Here is a 5,404-nt window from a genome sequence, read left to right on the forward strand (position 1 = left end):
GACTGTGGCAATCTGCCTAGAGAGCACTGACTCAGGCATGGCAATAAATCACTTCCCCCAGGCACCATCCTCTTTAAGCAGCTTAATGTGAAAAATACAACCCCAATAAAACAATGAGCTTTTGCCCTAGCCTTCTAGCAATTGGGGCAGGAAGGGAATAGAACTTTTATCCTATTGTCACAAGTATGCTGATCAGCATATGAAATATTCAATCTTTAGTTTCTTTAAAGATCTCATTCTACAGGTCAGTGTTCTTTAACACTGTTCTACAACACAGATTAAAAATTGCATTTTAAAAGCTTTTCTGTACTAGAAATGCTTGACATCATATTTTAATTAATTTTTCATTGATTTGAATCTTATTTAAACAGCTGTTTTCAGCTTGTTTAAGATGGTTGTACAGTCCCTTGAATTATTTTATGAAAGTAAGTTTTTTAAGTAATATGATTTTCCAAGCTGAATGCACATATCTTCCTCCAAAACAAATGCAAAAGCATCCAAATGAAAATTTGAAATAACAAATAAAGAGGCTTTACTGGTATTGCTTTGAACAAGATGTTTGGTGATACGAGAAAGAAACAACGGAAAAAAACAGACAAGATGCTGAAGTCTGATGCAATCAGGGAAAGTACCTAAGGAAAAACAAAAATCATGAAAGCAACTTTGATACTGGGAGAGGTGACTGATAAAGGCTCAGGGCTGTGAAGCAGATGAAAGCGTATGGAAAAATACCTGACTCCGCCATCCATTTCTGTTCTTACCAGGATAACCTCACAGATCCTGGATTTTGGCACGTCACCTAGACCTTATTGATGCCTATGAAGCAGATTACTTTTGGACCTGAGATAAAACTACTACTTTTTGAATGAAAATTGCAGAGCTTAAGGCTGGAAAGGGCCCTGAGAAGTCATCTAGTACATCTTCACTTTAAAAGCCTGTCAGCTGTAAACCAGGTACTCTTGATATTTACCTCAGCAAAAGATAAGGCATTCCAAAACAATTCACATGACCGCTCCTGGTGCCCCATCCCCATATGAGCATCCCTGATCTCCTGTTGTGCCCCTGTGGCAGGGTGGCTGCCTGCTCCAGTCGCAGTATCATGTTCTTGGGTAGGTCCCTAACAAGCTATTGGAAATGTCTTGGCCAAAAGCCTAGGGCATGTTTTTTTTAAAAGCTCTCAACCACATATATTTCACAGCCTCCTCAGCAACTTAACAATTTCTACACTTAGTGTCAGAAAGTGTATCTTAATACCAAAGCGCATTGTTCCCTTCACCCTGAGAGCAGCCTGTGGTTCAGCATTGAGCCCAGGCCACTGAGAGCTTTTTACCCTGAGATCTTTTCTGAGCTTCAGCCCTGCTGCTCATGAAACTTGGTGCTGATCCTCTGCCTTTGCAGGGCCAAGAGAGAATGAAGGGAGATCTATGGGAAAATGAAGTTCTTTTAAAGGGTCTTTGCCGTTAGTTTGTGGTTTCTTACTTCCAGTCTTTTGTAGAAATCTAATTTAAGTGCAGCTCAAAGCACCCAGATTTGAAAGCTTTATCATTAGTAGAAAGAGGTAGGAGCTTTCAAAGGCAGCTTTCATGCCTAGTTAGGCGGGTTGTATGTCAGCAGTTGTAGGTCATGAAAATTGCCTGTTAGCATTTTCAGTTTCCTCTTCATGGATGAGTGCAGTTATAGCTGAGCCCCTGTCTCAGTGCTCTGAGCTGTTCTGGAAGCAGCATAACTGTGTTAGTCTTGCGGAAAAAAACAAGCTTTTGTGCAGGTCAAATTAACTTGGGTACAGCGCTGACCCAAGGTAACCTTGGGCCCAGGGTAACCTCGATGGTTTGTGGTTACAGCTTGCTTTATGTGGCCTCCATGGAGAATGAACAACCTGGTTTGTTTGTACCTACTTTTGAAGAAATGTCCTGAGATTTTCATCATTTTGAGCTTAAACCCTCCTTTTTGAAGTGTTGTTGCTCCTTAGTTATTTTCCTTTTTGTACGGGTACGGTTGACCCTTTCTTGTGTTTAAGTTCTTTACACATTTTTACTGAATTTCACCTCCCTGGTTCTCCAGTTTATCAAGACTATTTTGCATTCCACTTATGTGCTCCAAAGTACTGATAACTGCTCCATTGCTGTGGACAGAAATTTATTAGTAAGTCTTTTGTTTCTTTAGCGAGAGAGTTAATTAAAATATTGAACTGGCCAGGACACAAAACAGATGTCATTTATTTTCTAGGGCTTTTAGAAGGCTCACTGGATAAACACTTTCAGAGGGAGCGAGGTGGGACATACTTTCTGCCTGTAAATATGGTCCAATACATTAAGTTTTATTATGTTTATTATTTGAAAAGAATAATAAGTATGTTAAAATAATATTAAAAATCTAAATATTGCTGTTTTGGAAAATTCCGTGGGTTGAAACTTACTGGAGAGGAAAGCGAGTGGCAGTATTGTTCAGAAATGCTACCATCTTGTGGTGCTTGAGATGACCGAGTGTATGGATAGTACTGGTAAAGGCAACTCCTTACCCAAATAGTATATAATTATACACAATGTCTATGTGCCTGCTAAGAGGAACTTTCAAAGTAGTTTTGTGAATCCTTAATACTGCTGTAGTATTTCCATTCAGTAGATTAGATGTTTGTTTTTGAAAAGAAATTCCTTTTAAATACTTTACAGCAAGTTCTTGTAAATTATTAGTAAGTAATCTATAATTTACTGGCATATGAAAGATTTATTTATGAAACCAAATGCTATTGTGAGGGGTCATATGCAAAGCAGAAGAAAAAGATAGTCTTTGCTGTGGAGAGCTTACAATTGATGTCCTCCTTTTAACGTGAATGTATGAATGTAATGACTTGATAACAACTTGCATCTTTTGTAATGCTTTGTAAAGACTTTATTCCCATTGATTTTGTAGTTCCAATAAAGCGCTTTGATGTCACATGACACCTCAGTTTTCTAAGTGTCACTCTCTTAGTATTAAGCATTATGCCGATATCTATTTGCATTATCATTTCATTACTGGAAGGATTTTCTTTTTTTCATTAGAGAGCATACATTAGCAATTTGTTTTACTAAAACTGTATGCATTTGGGTTTATTGATTATAATGTGTATAAAATGAAGATGTTTGAAATATTATAGCTAAATATAATTTATATTCAATATAAAATTATTATGCTGGTAATTTATTTCACTTGATTTAATGTGCAATATACTGTATTGAATGCGGTATGCTATATTAAATGCAGCATTTATTATCTCAGTGCATTATTATATCTACAAAATTGTGCTATATTAGAAGCTTTTTTTATAGTTTACTAAATGCGAGATCATGCCTACCTTACAAAAACTATTCTGTTGTCTATAAATCTTGAAATATTTTTCTTGAGATTAGTAAATTGTGATAAGAAGTTTAGAAATCTTTAAGAATAATGTAACATTTTACTATTCTTTTAAAAATCAGACTACAAATAAGTAATAGTGCTTCAAGTATCTCTCTGTTAAGCATTTCTTTGGTGCATTGTATGAATGCTTTCCAGTGATACTTCATGTTTACTGTCAATTCTATTAAGATAAATATAAATTATATGTACATCTTTTCCGGTTGGCATATACATAGGTGAATAAGCTATTGACTTTTGATTGTGCAGCCATGGATAGAATTGTTATCTTGTGTTCTTCATTATTTTTACCTTCCTGAAGAGTGAGTGTAGGACAGGATGTAGAGGATGTAGAGGAAGGAAAATGGTCAGGAAGAAATAATGGAAAGACAAGCAGTGTTAAAGCACTGTCTTTTGTGACAATAAAAGTCTGATAGATGACCAGACCAGAGTTTTGTTTGCAATACCATGTATTGCAAACTTAGCGTGTTTGTTGGTATCAACAGTTATACATGGGTAGCCCACATAAAGCTTAATGATACATATATGCAGAGGGGTATGTATGTATATTTATATATATTAGGTGGCAGGAAAAATATAAATATTCTGTTTACTGTAACCAGTTCAGAGCTCTCTCAATACAACATCATGATCCAAAAATTTCTGACATTTTGGAAAAAACATGTCAACTTATAAGATCAGCTCTAGATGAGTCCTATTGTATCATATGTTAGAAGATCTGTGGGAGAAGTAGTTGGAGGAACCAGTATATTCCAGAGGCATGAGTAAGTGATCCCATCTTTTCTTGACACTAGGATGCCCAGGAATTGAGAGCTGTCCGCAAGCCAAATGAAGTTTGTTGCCTCCCACTGCAGTCATAGGAAGTGTTTGGCAATTTACAGTCACACATTAAATTCCAGCCCTTTGGAGGTCCTTGGGCCTTCCTTGACCGCATATTGTGCTCAGTATTCTTCCCGGTCCACAAGTGGTGAATTCGTACAAGTAAGGACTTCTGAGACAGTTTTGCTCATGTAACTCTGCTGATCTCCAAGCTCAGAAGCCTTGTGTGTCTCATGAGAGATGTCAGGGGACCATGCCTATATGCAGGGTGCTGCCACTTTCTGGTTCTGAAAAACTTGTTTTAATTATCAGTTTCTAGGTTCCTGGCAGCCCATTCGCACTTGCTGTGTCAGGTGTCTTCACACAGTGCTAACACTGTCCGTCTCAGAGGTTGGAATGGCAGAGGCACGATAATGGATCTAAAAGGCACTCTGCATAGTGCCTTGTCTGCTGGGGAGCAGGGTGGATCACAGGCCTTTATGGTCAGAAACAGGTTTTTTTGTTAGTCAAATTGTTTCTTATGTTAGATAATGAGCTTTTGTGGGGCAGGACCAGAGTCTCTTCTGTGTTTGTACAATAGGCAGCAATAGTATTCTGGTCAGTTACCATGTTTCCATTAGGGCAGTAGTAATAGTAGCAGTGGTAGCAATACTACGTATTGAAACCTAGGAACAAATAAGCTTCATGTTATGTTCAGGAAAAGGCTAACTATGCAAACCTTGAAATGGACTAAGAATGGGAAAGAATGGCCTTAATGTGATAGCTATGTTACTTATCCAGACAAAAGAAAGCTAATGTAATTTCAGAATATTTACAGATAAGTTTTCCCTTACGTAAGTATGGATTTGTTTGATTTTTAAATGTAAACAAACATTTAAAGTACGTATCAAACATCTTAGTACATCCGGTAGATGTGCTAATATTGTAGTCTCTGATCTGCTTCTGCTAGGGAATCTCTGTAGCACCTTTTCACAAATTCTAGATGTTCACTTTCAGCAAAAGCTGGAAGACAAGAAGTTATAGCCTTTTCTGTTCTCCTTTCACATGAACTACATTTCAGGCATATGATAATCAGTACGTAAAGGAAGAAGTCATGTGCCAGCATGGATGAATCTTTGTGAATAGTTTAAACTATGTCGGTTCTGGTGGAAGTTGTGAAATGTGCCCATAATTAAATACTCTAACAGTA

At 37.3% G+C, this 5,404-nt stretch overlaps 1 long non-coding RNA gene across 2 annotated transcripts in view; it reads left to right on the forward strand.

Annotated features, from left to right (window-relative positions):
- LOC135324864 (uncharacterized) overlaps positions 1-5,404 on the forward strand; it is a 61,136-nt gene that overhangs the window by 12,358 nt on the left and 43,374 nt on the right. The window contains exon 3 of one of the 2 annotated variants that reach the window (XR_010386102.1): positions 765-2,939. The exons of the other annotated variant lie outside the window; for it this stretch is intronic. This is a non-coding gene — a long non-coding RNA (uncharacterized LOC135324864). Of the gene's footprint in view, positions 1-764; positions 2,940-5,404 lie in introns of those variants that run through there. 2 annotated transcript variants of the gene reach the window in all.

This window comes from Dromaius novaehollandiae, chromosome Z (genome assembly GCF_036370855.1).
Source record: "Dromaius novaehollandiae isolate bDroNov1 chromosome Z, bDroNov1.hap1, whole genome shotgun sequence".
Taxonomy (NCBI): Eukaryota; Metazoa; Chordata; class Aves; order Casuariiformes; family Dromaiidae; genus Dromaius; species Dromaius novaehollandiae.